Source organism: Orycteropus afer, unplaced genomic scaffold (genome assembly GCF_000298275.1).
Source record: "Orycteropus afer afer isolate SDZICR_OR568_19922 unplaced genomic scaffold, OryAfe1.0 scaffold00356, whole genome shotgun sequence".
In the NCBI taxonomy this organism is placed as follows: Eukaryota; Metazoa; Chordata; class Mammalia; order Tubulidentata; family Orycteropodidae; genus Orycteropus; species Orycteropus afer.
Genome location: NW_006921943.1, coordinates 1573052 through 1583539, shown reverse-complemented (window position 1 = coordinate 1583539; position 10488 = coordinate 1573052).

Sequence of the window (10488 nt, the reverse complement as noted above, 5' to 3'; positions counted from 1 at the left end):
TCCCATTGGCCCTTTGAGGAAGGGGATGCTGTCATTAGCGTCAACGTCCAGGTGAGGAAACTGACCTCCAGAGGGGTTGCAGAAAGGGGAGGAGCCCATCTTGTGGAGAAATGGAAGTCAGCAGAGTTTGCTGTCAGTGGTCATCCTGAGCTGGCAGGAGGTCCAGACTGGGATGAGTGTCCACACCAATCATTTCAAGGGCTCTGGGGCTGAGAAGTATGTGTGGCCTCTTCCCCTCTCTGCACCTCTCCATCTTCTGGGCAAAAGGGACGAAGATCTTCATACCAGGAGCCCTTAGAGTATTTACAGGAGACCAAAAGGGAGAGCCAGGCAGAGTGCCTGGAGGAGCCAACCAGGCAGGGCCCGGCTCATCTGTGAACAGCCCAACCCAGTAGACAAAGCAGGGTCCCTGCCAGCCAAGGGGCTCTCTGCCTGGCTTCCCCAGAGACTACCAAACACAAACAAGTTAGCACTAACAGTTCAGGTGGCATTCTTGGCCCGGGCTGGCCGCTGGGGGGTCAGTGGTACCCCTAACCCCATGAGCTACACAAACAGGTCGTTCTGTAAAGCCAAAGAGTGATGGGGCAGGGATGCAGAGAAAGGGTAGGAATGGGTGACAGAGCTCAGAGCCAAGTCTGACCTGAGGCAGCAGAGAGAGAAAGTAGTGATAAATGCTCCCAGATGACAGATGTAGGTAGATAGATGGGTCGGCAGACAGACAGATAGAGATATAGAGGTAGGCTTGTAGGTAGACAGATAGGTCGCTAGACAGACAGCTGCCAACAAGTGCACCCTGGACTGTTGTGTGACGTTACACACAACAGAACGAAATGCTGTCCAGTCCTGCGTCCTGCTCATGACGACCAGCATGTTTGAGGCCACATTGCACCTTCTGGGTCAATCATTCTCACCGAGTGTCTCCCTCGCCCTCACAGGCCCTCCACGTCACCAAACTCGATGTCCTCCTCCAGCAATTGATTCCTCCTGATGACGTGTCCAAAGCAAGCAAGTCGGACGCTGTTTACTAGGGATCCACAGGGTTTTAAATCGCCAGGCCTTTCTTCCTGGTTGGTCTCAGTCTGGAAGTTCCGCTGAAACCTGTGTACCATGGGTGACCCTGCTGGGATTTGAAATATTGGTGGCATGTAAGTCACCACAGTGTGACAAACAGACAGATGGGTGATGCACCTGGGGACTGGGCATTTCAGTAAGTTTTCCAGACTGGATGTTAGTAGAGGGGGAGGAGAAAGGCTATGTGAAGGCCAAGTGCCAAAGAGAGGCGAACTGATACTGTGATAAAATCAACTGACATTCATTTTCATTAAAAAATTGTGAGCAAAATATATGACAGTCACCTCCTTTAGGAAACTCAGGTGGCCAAGTTTTCACTCTTCCAGTTCAAGTAGTTGATTAATTGTACTATCTCCCAGTCCACTGTTTCCCCAGCCCAACAGAGGTCTTCCATGACAGGTTTGTGAGCAAGAGATGAGAGAACCTAGCAATCTAACTCAGTGTATTCAGTGGGTGGAGAAAGTCTAGCACAGATGATGGTAACTCATCAACAGTCAGAACTGCAGAAATGGGTCAGCCACCCCCCCACACACACCTGCTGGGGACACCATGAGGCACAGTGTGTTATTATCATTCTGATGCATAAAGAAAATGGGTGCACGAGAAACGCTCACATCTCTTGCCTCCAAATCCCACGATGCCTTGGAAGTTCCAGTTAGAGTGGACCATGCCACTCATGTAGGGCTACCTAGACACAGCCCACCATGTCCTTTTCCACATGCTTGTGCAAAACACAGGTGAGAAAGTTGGTGTCATGGTGGTCACAGTCACAGCTGATACCAGCTGGGATATGCATCCAGTGTTTTCAAATAAAATAAGAAACTAAATTTAAACACAAAGGACGTGGGCCCCAGATGTTAAGGGCATAGTGTGCAGTACTCAAGGAACCCTGGTGGCACAGCAGTTAAGCACTCTGTGGCCAACCTAAAGGTGGGTTTGAACCCACCAGCTGCTCCACAGGAAAAAGATGTCACGGCCTGCTCCCTTCTGTAAAGATTACAGCTTGGAAACCCTATGGGTGGCTCTGCTCTGTCCTATAGGGTCACTTTGGGTCAGAATCGACTCCATGGCAACAGGTGGGGTTTTCGGCTTAGTGCAGTGCTCCCACCAGATCTTGAGCAGCCCCACAGCCGACAGGACTCCAGCATCTCCTGCTGAGTTGATGACAGGAGTCAACAGCACGAAATGGCAGCCAAGGCACCAATTCCAACCAAGAACCGTCCTCTCCCACCATCTCCTTCTATCCCATTAGGACCATCTGAAAGTCAAGGTTAACTCTGAAGGAGCAGAAAGGCAGACCACTGCTCACTGTGATTTGAGACGTCACCAATCTTCCAGTACCCCTAATGATCAGAAACAAACATGGGCAGGGCTTGCTGTCACGGAAAGTGTCTTAAGGAGCAGGATAGAATTTTCCCCTTCAGCAGTGTAGCCATCAACTATGGAGCTTGCAACTGCATGTGTGTGAGAAGGCTTGATAGGAGGTGAGATGGCATGGTGTGAAATGATCTGATAGCACGAAAAATTGTTGTTAGGAGGTGTTGGCACTTGAAAAACAACACATCTCCTTCCTGTTGACTTCAGCCTGAACCTTCTCCAAGGAGACCTCCAGCACAGCTCTGTTCAGAAGCCTCCAGTATCAGAGCTGACAGTAAGCACCCCTGCATCCTGCCAACCTCATCCCTTTCCTGCAGACAGACACGGCACAGAGGGAAGTGCTCAAGTCCACACGGAATCACCCCCGGATTGTATTTCACTCTTTTCAGCTCTAATCTCATCATGAAGAGTTGCACGTAGGTGTGCAAACATAAACACACACACAAGATAGAACTCGGGGTACACACTCAAATCGCCTCCATGGGGAAGGACTTCAACTAGCAAACGCATTTAGTAACGTTGACTCTAAACAAACGCAGTGAGGCAGAGGAGCGCTTCACACCTATTGAGTCATGTGGCCTCGTTGCTGTCCTCCCCTGCGGAAGCATCTGTGGAATTTTTCTTTGGTTATTGTTTTGAAGCTCTGAGAGCTGGGAGGAGTAATGCCACTCTCAGACAGATTGAGTGTGACACGTGTTCATGTGTTCTTGATCATCACTTGGAGCTTGTCGGTGGTGACGGGTGGATGTCTTCTGGTTAAATCAATTCCTTCCCTCCCCCGGCCTTCCACCCTTCATCTCTTGACTCTGAGACTTGTTACCTCTGCCCCATGCAAGTCAACCAGAAATATGACCATCCAAAGGCTTTCTTTTCTGTCTGCTCTGTGAGGGTAACACTTTTTGGGTGCACAACTTCCTTATCAAAGAGTAACCAACTGCACCTTGTAAGCTGGGCATTCTTAGTATGTTCCCAGGAGAGAGCAAGAAAGCATGCATGTGTGCGCGTGTGAGTGTGTGCACGTGTGCTTGAAGGAGGGGGAGGGGAGAGGCGCGCAGAGCACCGGAATTATCTCTGCATAAAGAAATTAAAAGAGAATATTTTCGCGAGCAATTGAAGCCCATCTCCTGAACAATGACGACAGCTCCTCATTTTCGACAACAATAGAGGGCACGTAGGAGTCAGCCCATTAGAATATCTGTGGCTCTTTTCTGTTCTCTCTGCATTAAGCCCCCATAATGTCAGTTGTCACTTATTAATGACAATTAACTAGTAATCAGCAGTGAGACTCTTCGAGGTGGTCTCTGCCTGACAGGTGAAGAAAGAGACTTCGCGTAGTGCCACACGGTGACATGGACCCTTCAGGGGGAGCACAGCATTTCCATAAATTATTTCAGGAGAAAAGTCTCTTTTATACATTCTCTTTAAAGCTTAAGGATCTTTAACCCCAGAAAGGCTCCACTCCAATTCTCCTTCTCCCTTATCCCAGGGAGCCTACAAACCACCTTGTGGATAGGCTTCTGGTGGTGACAGCTGGCCCTGACAGCCACCAACAATGTATGTTCATCATGCTCCTCTCCTGCTCTTCCCAGCTCATCCATCACAGCCTGACACCCAGGGCTACTCTTGTTGCTCTGGCCAACTGCCTCTGGTGGCCGGGCAGCCCGACTCTCTGTCCCTCTCCCTCCCTCTCTCTCTCTCCCTAAGGTGGATCTATCTGCTCTTCACCCCTTCATAACACAGGCAGCTGCTGGCGTGACCATGAGGGGTCCCACTGAGAACCAGGAAACTATCTCAACAGAACTCCAGACACCAAAGGCTTGACACTGTCCCACTTGCAGTGGGGCTGCCCTTCCCCTTCCCTGAGCCTCAGGCTGTGCCACTGTCCTTCAGGCTGACCAGGGAAAGGCCCCACATTGTCCCGGTGTGAGCAGCCAATGCTAATGACCTGCACCAGCAGGACCCAGGGGGTGCCTACTTGACCAGGCCACCTGCTCTGCCTGGTGCTCCTTTCTCTGGCCGAGCCAAGATACTGAAGTGTGGCACTGCCCTGAGGGATGCCAGCATGCGGGCACTTTCAGGAAGAAGGGTGAAGATGCTATCTAGGACATTTGAACCTGTGAGGAGTAGGGCTTAAGAAAAACCACCATTGCCCTTGGGGACAGACACAATTGAACCTGCTGTAGGGACAATGAACACTGCAGCTCACGCTACCCACAGCCAGTGCACTGAGCAAGCCCACCACCAACTTCACCTTTTAAAATGCATTCCCGCGTGGGGTGAGGAGCCCTGGTGGCACACAGGTTAAAGTGCTCAGCTGTGAACTGTAAGGTCAGCAGTTCGAACCCCCAGCCACTCCATGGGAGAAAGGTGTGAGAGTCTGCTTCTGCCTTGGAAACCCTCAGGGACAGTTACTCTCTGTCCTCCAGTGTCTCTGCATTGGAATTGACCCAATGGCATCAGGATATTAGGTTTCACACGTGGGGTCACTGTGACTCGGGGACCAGGTGAAGGGCAGCTAACAAAAACAACATTCCTGTCCAAGCAACACAAGCAGGTTATTCTCCTCACACAGACATCAACGGCATCCAGAACACAAGGCACTTTGCTCCTGACATGGGGCCCCTCTGCTCTAGGTGAGCCCCCGGAAGACCCCAATGAAACATTAAAAAACCTAAGTGTCTCAAATAGAAAAAAAGTTTGCTTGCATTGAAGCTGAGAACATTAAGAAAAGTCAGGGGTCACCTGAAAATGCATCCCTTTGTGACACTTTTTCCAAAGTCTCTATCCCTAGAAGCTGAAGAGAGTGGTGGACGTGGCTCCATTGTTTCACTAGGGAGATCCGGTGATATCACAATGCTTCCATGACAATAAACAAGATATTCTTTATTGTCACCAGGAAGCAAAAGCAATCAAACCAGAACTGAACATGGTCACCTTCTCTTTATCTTTAGAAAACAGTCACCATGGAAAGGATTGCCATTCTAAATGTCCTCCCCCTGAAGAAATGGTTCTCTAGTCATCTGAAGCTTCACAAAGGCCTTCTGTTGGGACAGAGCTGCAGATTATTTTGGATTTTAATGTCAGTGGTCTCCACTAATGGATGAAAAGCATGCAGGGAAGTGGATTGCAACCCAATCAATATGTCTCAAGTCCACTTTTGAGGTGTGTCAATTTATTATGCCATTCAGCAATGCAAAAGCCCATGGCACCACTAAACAAGACATTTGAGTTCTGATAATCCCAGTTAACAATTTGTAATTTCATGGCTCTGAAAAATGAAGAACAATAAATGGCTTTGAGAGTGGACATCAGACTTTCCTGGTTTATAAATACGTGATTTACAAACAAAATGAAGGGATTTAGGGTGCCACTGTCAATGTGGACAATGTTAAGGAAGACTGCAGAAGAGATACATTTGAATTGTGGTGTTGGTGAAGAATATTGAATGTAGTACCATGGACTGCCACAAGAACAAATAAATCTGTCTTAAAAGGACAGCCAGAATGCTGTGGTCCTTAGAAGCAAAAATGACCAGACTTCGTATATCATACTTTGGTCATGTTGTCAGATGGGCCCAGTCACTGGAGAAGGCGGTCATGCTCAGTGAAATAGAGGGTCCGCTGAAAAGGGGAAGACCCTTAACAAGAAGGACGGACCCAGTCGCTCCAACAACGGGGTTAAGCCTGGCAAAGCTGGTGAGCATGGGCCAGGGCTGGGCAGTGGTTTGTTCTGTTATACATGGGGTCACCATGCTCATAACCCACTCAGTGGCACCTGACAACAACAAAAACAGTCAAATTTAACAAATCAAAATCTAGAGTGGACTCCGTAAAATAAAAACACATGGGTTGGAATTAGCAGGACATAGAGATGGACCACTTAAAATCCTGTATCAGAAATAGAAAATGGCCCACACTAAGTTTGCTTTAAAGTTCAAAGGTACTGCTGATGGAGAACCTAATGGCTTTGACCCAGGTTTGTGACAGAAATATGTAGCAAAGAGGTGAAAATTATGAAGAAGGAATGCTACTTGGAGGTCAACTAAGATCCAGACGTTCCTAAGGGAACATGGGATTCATCCCATTCATAAAGGACAGTGTTTTCAGCAACACTTAGAAGCTGACCCTTAACTAGTCAGCCATTATTTTTCTTAACTCACAAAAAATCTTCACAATTTGATCTGCTATGAAATTGTATGGGTATGAAGATTGTCTGACTGTGGGTAATAATGATGTTACCTCCACAGGTTGAAGCAGTGGGCACCCATATTGTCTCACATTTTGCTGAAATATTTGAGACATGGTACCATCATATTTCAACAGAAACTGAAAAAGCAGTTTTCTGGTTGGAGAGAACACATTGTTGAAAGACAAAAGTGGACGTCTTTAAGACTATGAGGCTTCTAAACAAACACACAATTCCAAGAATATTTTTCTCCAGAATCTTGCTTCACCCAAAGGTACCTAAGTGGAAAAAGGACAGTCACTTTGGGAACAACAGGTTCTGAAACATGTAAATAATAAGGAACATGTCATTCTCGGGAACTGGAGCCATTAAGAAAATTCTTCCAGCCAACTTGTACCCACTGGATTTCCGGGAGGCAGTTATGAGGTCCCTGATTGGTCCCAAGAAAGGAACTGTGTTCTCCTTCAATAAGTTTGACTCTTTTCAATGAGTTTTTATGGATTCATGCATGTTTTGAGAATAAAACATCCAGTTTTCTCCAGGAAATCGAAGAATGCAAGAATTTCCTTTTTTCCTTTGTAAAAGAAAATATGTGGCTATGTATTAAATGCTACATAATAATAAAACTAAGAAAGATTGGAATTCCTGAATCATTTGTGACCTAGGTGTTTACCATAATATTTAATCTTATCAGTTTCAACATTTGACTCTTGAGAGCCATCACAACTATGGTAACCAAGTATTTATGTTTTATTCTGGGACTGTATTTGTATATTCTGGCACTATATATTGTATTTGTATTTGTGAGTTTAGAGACCATCTAAAGAATAGATTGGACGCATTGAACACCAATGACCAAAAACCAGAAGAATTGTGGGATGACATCAACAGCATCATCCATGAAGAAAGCAAGAGGTCTTTAAAAAGATGAGAAAGAGAGAAAAGAACAAAATGGATGTCAGAAGACACCGTGAAACTTGCCCCTGAGCAAAGAGTAGTAAAGCAAATGGAAGAAATGACAAGATAAAAGAGCTGAACAGAAGATTTCAAAAAGCAGCTTGAGCACACAAAGCCAATTACTATAATGAAATGTGCAAAGACCTGGGGTTAGAAAAACAAAAGGGAAGAACACACTCAGCATTTCTCAAGCTTGAAGAATTGAGGAAAAAAATTAAGCCTTGAGTTGCAATACAGAGAGATTCTATGGGCAAAGTATTGAATGATGCAGGAAGCATCAAAAGAAGATGGCAGGAATACACAGAGTCACTGTGCCAAAAAGAACTGGTCCATCTTCATCCATTTCAGGAGGTGGCATATGTTTGAGAACCAATGGTATTAAAGGGAGAAGTGAAAGCTGCACTGAAAGAAATGGCGAAGAACAAGGCTCCAGGAATTGACAGAATACCCACTGAGATGTTTCAACAAACAGATGCCCCACTGGAGGCACTCACTCGGCTATGCCAAGAGATTTGGAAGACAGCTACCTGGCCAACTGACTGGAAGAGATTCATATTTGTACCCATTCCAAAGAAAGGTGATCCCACAAAATGTGAAAATTATCAGACAGTATCATTAATATTGCATGCAAGTAAAATCTTACTGAAGATAATTCAAAAATGGTTGCAGCAGTATATTGACGGAGAACTTCTAGAAATACAAGCTGGTTTCGGAAGAGGATATGGAATGAGGGATATCATTGCTGATGTCAGATGGATTTTGGCTCAAAACAAAGAATACCAGAAAGATGTTTACTTGTGTTTTATTGACTATGCAAAAGCATTTGATTGTGTGGATCATAACAAATTGTGGATAACATTGAGAAGAATGGGAATTCCATAACATTTAATTGTACTCATGAGGAATCTGTACATAGACCAGGAAGCTGTCATTCAAACAGAAAAAAGAGAAAAAAGAGAACACTGCATGGTTTAAAATCAAGAAGGGACTGTGTCGGGGTTGTATCTTTTCACCATACTTACTCAATCTGTATGCTGAACAAATAATCCGAGAGGCTAGATATATGAAGAAGAACATGGCATCAGGATTGGAAGAAGAGTCATTAACAACCTGCAATATGCTGAAAACACAACTTTGCTTGGTGAAAGTGAGGATGACTTGAGGCACTTACTGATGAAGATTGAGTAATACACTCCGCAGTATGGATTACATCTCAATATAAAGAAAACAAAAATCTCACAATTGAAACTATAAGCAGCATTATGATAAATGGAGAAAAGATTGAAATTGTCAAAGACTTCCATTGCTTGGTTCTACAACAACACCAATGGAAGCAGCAGTCAGGACATCAGACGACGTATAACACTAGGCAAATCGGCTGCAAAGGAATTCTTTTAAGTGCTGAAGAGCAAAGATGTCTCCCTGGGGACTAAGGTGCACCTGACACAAGCCATGGTATTTTCAATCACCTCATATGCATGTGAGAGCTGTACAATGCATAAGGAGGACCAAAGAAGAATTGATGCTTTTGAGCTGTGGTGTTGGCAAAGAATGGTGAAAGTACCATGGACTGCTAAAAGAACTAACAGGTCTGTCCTGGAGGAAGTGCAGCCAGAATGTTCCTTGGAGGCAAGAATGGCCAGACTTCATCTCACATACTTTGGTCATGTTGTCAGAAGGGCCCATTCCCTGGAGAAGGATGTCATGCTTGGTAAGGTGGAGGGTCCACAAAGGAGGGGAAGGCCCTCAACGAGATGGATTGACACAGTGGCAGCAGCAATGGGCTCAAGTGTAGCAAGAATCGAGGAGCTGGCTCAGGACTGAGCAGTGTTTCATTCCCCAGTGCATAGGGTTGGTATGAGTCGAGACAACTCGAGGGCACCTAACACCAACAACATATTTGTGCAACTAATCAGTATGAATTACAAGTTACTAATAGAAATCAAGGAATTTGGAAATTTTCTTTCTAACAGCAATTCTGGCAGAAACATAGTGAAGGTAGATCATCGACTTGAAGTCGTTTGGTGGCATCTTAATGTGCGGGAGGATGGTGTGCTGAAGCGGATGGACAAGGCACTGAAGGCCCTCAACTTGTCTTTCAGCCCCAGACCCCTAGGACGGCTGTTGGATCTCCGGTAAGTCATTTCTCTCCTCTTTGTTGTATGACCTGTACAATGTGCAATACTTACCTCCAAACATTTAAGTTCACGTGAAATTACAGTTCACATGAACGTACTGTAAAAAGCACCCAAACCAGTTGCCATCCAGCTGGTTCCGACTCGTGGAAACCCTCCACCCGTCAGAGTAGAATATGCTCCACGGGGCTTCCGGCGGCGCAAAGAAAGGCGCAGGAGGCCTTCCTTCTAAGGCACTTCCGGGTACAGTGGGACCTCCAAACATCCGGTTACGAGCCAAGCACGTTAACCGTCTGCGCCTTTATACATGCACTTAAGCAAATTACTCTTTAAATAAACATTAAAAACATTATAAATTGAAACATCAAGATTGCATTGGCGTATTTGTGGAAATGACCAGAATGTTTTAAAATAATAAAACTACCTTACGTTCATAAAGCAAATGTGTAAACTGGCCACTTCCATGTTAATTTGTGTGTGAGCAGCTAATAGCATTCTTGTGGGCAATTTGGCCCCATGTAGCAATCCTGCTGTCCCGCAAAGTTTCCAGGTATTTGTTCTAAGGAAATAATCAGAAATAGTTACAATAACATTGGAGTAGGATCTTCTTTGTACTCATAATTATAGTGAAACTGGAAAATAATCTACGCATAGCTTTTTTTTTTTTTTTAATTTAGCTAGATGCGAGCTCTGGTAGCATAATGCCTAAGGCACTTGACTGCTAACCAGAAGGCTGACGGTTCAAACCCACCAGCCACTCCTC